Source organism: Triticum aestivum, chromosome 5D (genome assembly GCF_018294505.1).
Source record: "Triticum aestivum cultivar Chinese Spring chromosome 5D, IWGSC CS RefSeq v2.1, whole genome shotgun sequence".
Classification (NCBI taxonomy): Eukaryota; Viridiplantae; Streptophyta; class Magnoliopsida; order Poales; family Poaceae; genus Triticum; species Triticum aestivum.
This window is the reverse complement of record NC_057808.1, coordinates 539,897,150-539,906,151: the sequence shown is the minus strand read 5'-3', so window position 1 is coordinate 539,906,151 and position 9,002 is coordinate 539,897,150. Positions and strand designations below refer to the sequence as shown.

The 9,002-nt window shown below is 44.8% G+C and overlaps 1 long non-coding RNA gene across 3 annotated transcripts in view; it reads right to left on the bottom strand.

Moving 5' to 3' along the window:
- Positions 1-6,826: 6,826 nt before the first annotated feature.
- LOC123123623 (uncharacterized) overlaps positions 6,827-9,002 on the bottom strand; it is a 3,996-nt gene continuing 1,820 nt past the window's right edge. The window contains exons 6-8 of one of the 3 annotated variants that reach the window (XR_006460705.1): positions 8,064-8,185; positions 7,154-7,242; positions 6,827-7,074 (exon numbers count right to left, since the gene is read on the bottom strand). This is a non-coding gene — a long non-coding RNA (uncharacterized lncRNA). The remainder of the gene's footprint in view (positions 7,075-7,153; positions 7,243-8,063; positions 8,186-9,002) is intronic. The other 2 variants (XR_006460707.1, XR_006460706.1) reach the window with 2 other exon arrangements.

The following is a 9,002-nucleotide window of genomic DNA, read 5'->3' as shown; positions in this document are numbered from 1 at the left end:
GGAACACGCTTGGACTCACAAGACATGCTTCTGGGATCTGCCTTACTTCAAGGACCTCCTTTGCCCACACAACATCGACGTGATGCACACTGAAAAGAATATCGCTGAAGCCATTTTTGGTACATTGTTCGGCATAGAGGGGAAATCAAAGGATAATACTAAGGCTAGAGTCGATCAAGAGGAGCTATGTGATAGACCGTTACAAAACATGAAAGAACCAAAAGGAAAGGGGAACTGGACGAAGCGAAAGGCATGGTTCAACCTTGGAAGGCCAGCTATGAAGGAAATTATTTTGTGGGTGAAAATGCAGTTGATGTTCCCCGATGGGTATGCAGCAAATCTAAAGAGGGGAGCGAGTCTTCAAAAATTGAAAATATCTGGTCTAAAAAGTCATGATTGGCACATATGGATTGAGCGGATAATGCCGGTGATGTTGCGTGGCTTCATCCCTGAGGATGAATGGCTAGTACTGGCAGAGCTGAGCTATTTCTTCCGTGTTATTTGTGCAAAAGAACTATCGCCTGGCCTCCTAGAAGAAATGGAACAGTTGGCGCCGAAGTTGATCTGCAAGTTAGAGATGATCTTTCCGCCAAGCTTCTTTAATCCAATGCAACACTTGATTTTGCATCTCCCAACCGAGGCACGATTGGGGGGCCCGTGCAAAATCGTTGGTGCTACTCAACTGAGAGGATGCAGAAGACGCTTCGAGCAAAATGTAAAAATAAACGTAGAATAGAAGCATCGATGGCCGAGGCATTCATCACTAAGGAGGCGACAAACTCCGTGACAGCACACTACGAAGCCAAAAATCGTCATTTGCATAATCCGAAGCCTCGGTACAATGCTGAAGACCCTAAAAAGGGTCAATCCAAGCTCAGCCTATTCAAAGGGAATCTCGCACCAACCAGTGGTTGGAAACCAGTATCGTTGGATGTTGAAGAATGGCAGACCATTTCGCTGTATCTCTTCAACAACCTAACAGAAGTGCGGCCGTACATCGAGTAAGATCTCGGTACACTATTTCACAACTTCTAATTCCTTTGAACTGCTCTTATTCCTGGATATTTGATGCAGTTGATACATCGCCATATTCTCGTATGGAGCGGTGATCCAAAAGGATTCCGTCGAAGAGTATGAGCTTCTGGCAAAGCAAGGAGCCGAATATCCCGGTTTCATCTCTTGGTTCAAAAAACGGTAATTTCCATTAGACCCTTTCATTTCTTTGGCTAATTTGCGACTAATGCAACAATCCTTTCGTATTAAACTTGTAGGTTAATTCAGAGATTATGGATGCCGAATTGAGACAAGTAGCTAATGGTTTTGACTATAAGGTCCGTTCATTTGACAAATAAGACATCAACGGGTATCGCTTTTGTACCTATGGCAAAGAGCTATCTATGGCCGACCGAAAGTCTACAAATTGTTGTGTCTCTGCTATCGGCGAAGGGGGTATCGAGTATTATGGAAGAGTTGAAGCAATTTATGAACTTCAATTCTATGGTGAAAACCCACCAAACGTCATAGTCTTCAGATGTTATTGGTTCCAGCCGAGGGAGACTAGAAGGACTCATGAACATATAGGGCTATTCGAAATCAAACAAAGCACCCATTTGGATGTTCCCGATGTCTATATTACGGCTCAACAGGCAACCCAAGTTTTCGATCTACCGTGGGCCTGTCAAAGTGATCCAAATCTCAGTGGTTGGGATATCGTTTATGAAGTGCCGCCATGTGTTAGACCACCTCCCCCCAATGAAAAGGATTATGAACCTCACATTAACCAAGACACATATGACGAAGGAGAAATCTTCCAAGAAACACGTCTTTCCAAAAAACGTTTCAAGAACCGCTCTACTCCACCTCAGAACATTGAAGTAGACAACGATAGTGAATCCGACTTCACCCCTGAGCCGGAACAAGAAGAGCCGGAAGAAGAAGAAGTTACTGCTGCAGATGACCTGTCAATGCTTGAACGATTACATAAAGGTGGCCTTCCACATGATGATGCATTTATTAATGATGATGATGAGCACGTCATTACCGATAGTGATGATGATGATGCATTTATTAATGATGATGATGAGCACGTCATTACCGATAGTGATTATTAGGTATTAAAACTTTTATGTTGTACTTGATTTATATAGTTATTTGTATGATTGTATGATTTACATAGTTGGTATGTATAATTTTCTTACTTTGTATGATTGTTTCTTATACATAGTGTCATGGTCTTGATATCCGTCCCCCGTCGGCCCTCGCCCCCTTTATGATTTGGATGTGGTAAATTCTCTTTCATAACTATTTGTTGCATTTCGCATTTATGACAATTATGGCCATCAAGTTGACATAGAGATATTTTAATTTAGGAGGTATGTGAACCGGAATTTGAAACCGACCCTCTTGTCGACAAGTTAAATTTAGTTGAAAAAGAAAATGAGTATTTGAAAGAAAAAATTAAAAGAATTGAAGAAGAGAAGATGACATTGGAGTTGTATGTTGCCGATGTCATCGATGATCACAAGATGAAGATGAATGCAACGCGCTTGAAGATGGATGCAATGTGCTTGAAGCTTAAGAAGATTAGAAAATATGTCATTGATAATGAGGCTTGGTATCATTATGCCGTTGGATCAATTGTTACCTTAGTTGCGATCTTCATCACATTTGTTGTGATGAGGGTAAGTTTTCTCTAGTGTTTTGCTTTACAAATGGATACTTAGCTTATTTTCCTCCTAAATGGCATAATTACCTACGTTAGATAAAAAATGAGCTATACTTAGCTTATTCAGTTCATTTATGACATACTTAGCATACTTAGGTCAAAAATGGCATGATAATCTTTGTTACCTCCAAAATGATATAGACTTAGCTTATTTTCCTCGAAAATGACATAATAACCTTACTAAGCTCCAAAATGACCTATTTACCTAGCTTAGCTCTAAAATGGCCTACACTTAGCATTTTTACCTAGCTTAGCAATAAAATGGCATTTTTACCTACCTTAGTTAGAAGAAGAAGAAGATAAAGAAGAGGAGTGGAGAAAAAGAAAGAGAAGAAAAAAATCATCATCATCATCATCATCTTCTTCTTCTTCTTCTAACTTTCATCTTTCCCAATTTGCAGATTTGCTTTACATGAGGAAGCTTGGATTCATGGAGTGTACTATTCTTCTAGTGCTTCCTTGTTGTTTATGAAAACTTGTTTGGATATGTATGTCTATATGGATATGTTGTTGGAAACTTGTTTCTGGTTATGTATATATGGATATGTTGGACTTTGTTGAACTATGTTGTTGGATATATATGTTGGATTTGATGAAATATGTTGTTGGACATGCTGTTGGATATGTATGCATGTATATCTGTGTTTGAAACCATGTCTAATTAATTGGATTTAAATAAAAATAGGGGATATATAGGGTCTTTGCGGTCCGCTAGCAGACGGCAAAGAGGACACGTGGCAGCCACCTGTGCAAACTGGGCACACTGGCTGCCTATTTGGTCATTTTGCCATCTGCTAGCAGACGGCAAAGTGACCAATAGGCCTGGTAAACATGGCCATCTATGCCGTCTGCTGGCAGACGGTATAGCTGGCCACATGGCAGCTTCCCAGTGCTGGCCTAGCTAAGCTCTTTGCCGTCCGTCAGCTGACGGCAAAGCCGTCCGTTGGCGGACGGCAAAGAGCGCCATTAACTCCCTAACGGATCTCACCCCACACAAGTGCCGTCCATTCTCTTTGCCGTCTGCTGGCCTCGGATGGCGGACGTCACAATCCTTTGCCGTCCGTTTCTATAAAGCGGACGGTAAAGAAGGCCTTTGCTGGCACGTGTTCAGACGGACAGTTTGCCGTCCGCTAGCTGACGGCAAAGGAGTTTGCCGTCCGGGATCTGTGCCTTTGCCGCGGACGGCAAAGAAGCTGATTCCAGTAGTGATAGGAGAAGGTTCTTTTGGCAAGTCACCAAGAAAAAAAGATATTACCTGGTCAAATGGACTAGGATTTGTCGATCCAAAAATAAAGGGGGTTTGGGAGTTAAGGACCTCCATAAGCAGAACTTGAGTTTACTTACTAAATGGTGGTGGAAACTGGAGACAAAAAGTGGCTTGTGGCAAGATATTGTTAAGGCCAAATATTTTCGTAGAGATACTATTGCTTCAGTTAAGGGGAAAATCAGTGACTCCCCATGCTGGAAAGCAATAATGAAAGTTAAGGATTTATATATGGCTGGTATGCAGGTATTGATCCAATCTGGCAATATTGCCAGGCTTTGGATGGACCCTGTTGGGGATCAATTGCCGTTCGGTGAACAATTCCCCAGATTATTCTCTATTTGTAACTATCCCGACTGCACTGTTAATCCTTGCCTGGTGGCTGATCCCTTATCTTTCTTTCGAAGAAGGTTAAACCAGGAACTAGGGGAGCAGTGGCAGCAGATGGTTGATACAGTTAGGAAAGCATGTATGTCTGATGAAAGTGATAAAATCAAATGGGCTTTGGGCTCTAAATCTTACTTTACCACCCGATCAGTTTATTCTTTTCTGGAAAAGAACATCTCAGGATGTGACTATCGTTGGATATGGAAGACATGTATGCCTTTGAAAATACAAATTTTCATGTGGCAATTGTCACAGAACGCGATTCTGACCAGAGATGTGATGAAACACAGGGGATGGAAAAAAGATCCTAAATGTTCCTTCTGTGCAGAGAAAGAAACATCTCAGCATTTATTCTTTACTTGTCCAGTAGCCAGGGTAACTTGGAGGGTTGTGGCCCGTATGTTTGGGACTGATCTATGCCCAAACAACATATGGCAAGCATACTCGTGGTGTCATTCCTTCTTCCCAGAGGGGGAGGTGTTCCATACTGTGGGCATTGCAGCCATATGTTGGGCTACTTGGACATGCCGCAATAGAGCACGGGGTATAGCAGCACGGCCAGCACCTCTTTGGCCCCTGTCAACACGCTTGCGCGCAGCAGCTTGACGAAACGCTCGCTCTCGATCATGGCACGCCAGCTCCGGCAGACGAGCTTGAGATGCATGAGCTCCCGTGGCGGTGGAGCACGGCCCGCTAGGGCCACGCATAGGGCCTCCGTGCCCGCCGGAGAGAAGAGGATGTCCTCGTGTGGCCGCCCGGGAGAGATGAGGCTTTCCTCATAGAGTGTGACCGGCCACGTGCAGTTGCTGTAGGTGTGGTAGGAAGCGATCAGGCCTCCGCCGGAGGGCAGGCGCTCATTGTGGCCGGTCGCTGGCGTGTACGCGAAGGTGCAGGCTGCCGGCTGCACGTAGCTCATAAACAGGATGCGGCGGCCGTCGTCCAAGGAGGCGACCGGACTGGCGCCACAGCGTATGAACGAAGCGACCTCCGGCGACGGCAGCGGAAGTCCCACGTCCCCGTCTCGTGGTCGCGCAGCGACCACAGGTCGTATGGCCGGTGCCCGCGTTTGATGTTGTCGACGATGGGGCTGAAGAGGCACAGGCGTCCCTCCAGCTCCGTTAGCTGGTACTCGCCGAGGTAGTCCACACAGGGAGGCAGCGGCACAACCCCGAAGTGCTCGTCGGCGACGGAGAAGGAGATGATGAGCCCCCGGCCCGTCACCCTCCAGTGCGAGTCCTTCCGCGGACTCTGCTTCTGGGCCATCCAATGAACGTGGCCCTGCGCGAACACACTCGGCTCGTACGAGCTCACCCAGCCGGCCGGTTTCGTCGCGTCGGGCCGGCCGATCGCCGCCGGCGCACGCCAGAACCCCGCGCCGGAGTCGTCGTCCACCACGTAGACCTCGCAGAGGTCGGGGAGCTGGTACCCGCGGTAGTGTATGCGCACCACCTTGTGCTTTTCGATGCGCGCGTCGTAGCCGAGCCCAAAGCTCTCGTAGTGCCCCTTCGCCGGGTGACGGTGGTGGAGGCCCTCCATCAGGTTCAGGCGGCGCCGCGGGAGCGCCGTCATGTGTCCGGTGGATGAGTTGTACACGCAGACGCAGTGCACCGGCTGGCGGGCCCGCTCCTTGAGGACGACGAGGCCGCGGCACTGCTGAGTGACGCCGTCGCGCATGAGCAGGCGCCGGGTGAGCGGCGGCGGCGGCGCGATTCTGCCGCCGGGTGACCACGCGTGCGCCGTGGTGAGGGATGGCGTCCACGAGAGGAGGAAGAACCTGGGGCCGCCGTGGCGGTTGGCGGCTCGGAGGTGACGGTCGACGAAGGCATCGGAGGAGATTGTGGCAGCCCAGTCGCGGGACAGGCCGCGACACTGGAGGGCTAAGCTTGCCGGCAGCCGCGTGAAGATGTCCTCGATGATGTCATCAGGGAGGAACGGACATGGAGCGATGTCCTGCGCCTCTGATTTCGCCCACGGATTGATCGCGTCGTAATAGACATCGTCGGGGAGGGCCGAACATGAGGCCGGCGTGGATGAATTCGCTTGAGATCGATCACATCAGAATGGACGAACACATGCATACTAAAAACTTTTAGCTAGTAGAGTACTATATCATTCTCTCTCTTTTCTCGTCTTTATCTGAGCACAACTGCCACGGAATTATACACAATCTGCTGCACATATATATGCAGCGACCCAGAAGCCGGGGCAGTGGCTAGACAAGCCGACTCAAACACCAACTCCTAGCTAGTTTATATCATACTCATACGGGCAAAGCAGTATAAGCCCACATACATGGAAACTAAACTCAACTCTACCATATATACATGCACTGATACGACATGCATGACAACTGCCTTGTCTTACCGTGAACTAGTGGCTGGGGCGTGCCATTGGCACGCCTCCTCAGCGTTCATGTGCGCACTTATCTAGCTTATGCACCTCCGCAGATCTAGGTTGATCCTTAATGGCACTTATACACAACAGTAAGTGATTTTACTATACAATTATAAAAAAAAGTGATTTGACTACAGTGATTTATTACAAATGTGCTATTATGAGGATCACATGTGCTCAAACAAGTGTTTTCATCATTCCAATTCCCATTGAACTGATCCTTGATTCTTTTTTAAGGTAATGTTGAGTAGGAGAGTCTCCTGTATATTTCATCAAGTAGCTGATCCTTGAATCTGGTGCATACCTATAAGAAAGAACACATATTTATGTATATTCCATCAAGTATATGTCAGAAATATCAACAAGCGAAGTTGAATGTAAACCTACGCAGTTGGACCTCAAGTCCCACCATCCTAGAAACAGATGGATCATCATCCTTGTGGGTGTGTATGGAGTGCTTTTCATCCTTGCTCTAGAAACAAATTTGTATATATGATTTTATTCCAGCATATTGCCCCTTGATATGTTTTGCTTATGTAGAAATGCTTTAAAAAATACTCATACAGATTTCGTTCTTTATGTGCTGAAGTAAAAGTAGCTACTATCCATAACACTAGTGATTCGGTTCATCTAAAACACATCAGGAAACGTAAACAAAAGACATATTGGTGAAATTTAGATCTTAGACTGAATATCTAAAACAAACAACAGGAGCAAGTCTCAGCCCAAAAACACTGTCTACGGCTAACATGTTACAGAACATAAAACTAACAAGACATGCATCTAGTCACAGTAGCTCATGTGTTTTTTAAGCTCATTCCTGGAGAAACAAGACATCCACTTTAATAGTAAACTCATATTGTTTATTTTTTCGAAACATGAGCGCTGCTCATATGAAGTAGGATGCATGTACGACATTAATTCAATGTTCAGTTAGTCGAAGGAGAGAAAATGTCAGTGTAAATACAAATAGAATCCTATCAGTTCTCAATGTTCTGGAGAAAATGATGTTGGCAGGTTGCTCTCAACATCATTATACCGATGGTGTTCTATATAAGACCTCAACCATCGAGTGAGATTAGAAAACGTTGATATTTGGATATTTATTTATAAAAATTCTTTGAGACCCCCCACATTCCAATTCCCATGAATCATTCAAGTAACCTCTGACCGATAAAATTCGAAACGTTGAGATTAAAAATAAAAACAGCAGAGCAAGGCATTAGATTGCAAAACTTAATAACGGAAACATCATACAAATTACGACACCTGCAGGATGGAGTAGGAGCTCACCTGGAGCTTAGGTGTTTTGCCCGCCATCTACACTCTGAATAAAATGGATGGCGATGAGCAAGGGGAGGGTCGAGAGGGCAAGCGGAGGAGCACGCGCAAGGGATCAGACCTGCGGCAAATTCCTGCACAAAAGGCGACCCTCTACTTAGTTTCTCTAGATTCAGGCTCTAAAGAAAGTCAATACACAAACCAACTGAGACCATCAGTTTCAAGCTTACTCGAAATAAGAAAATGGCACGTGAATAATATCTCTTACAACATATCTATATTAGTCAGATCCACCGATTGATCAAAAATGGAATATGTTTCAGTTAATGATATCGATAGAAACATTTATGTGTGTGTGCTCAGTAGGCAAAGGATACGCAACATACATGTCCTCTGAAGCTAATATGAAATCATCTTGAGTAATAGGCAACCACACCATAACCGGATTAATAATTTTTGAAGCAAGCTAACAAAATCTGTGAATAAGTATTATTGTTCAGACGAACTAAATAGGCTCCATGTACTACCCATGTATACCGGAATGGAAATCCTCATATATATTTTCTATGCATCAGTAACCCATTAAAAACAGAGAACACTTGATGTGCATCCACATATACTTACTAAATCACAAAGAGAATGGTAGTTCCTCTACTGTCTGTGTCTGAATGCAGACCTTAAGAAACAAGAAATAAAAATTGATCCAGTGGAACCTAACACCAGCTCCTAGTCTATCAAGTACAGAAGCAATTCCTCTAAACAAAACACATAACAAAAAAATGAGCATATATCAATGCTCCAGGATGACATATGTTTTTGTCACTAAATCTGCTACAACACACTAATATGTAAAGAACACCAGATGTAAAAAACATCTCATACCTAGATTTCCATGAGATATATTTAATTTATCCGATAAGAATGGATAGGAAGGCCCATCCTGAAGATCCT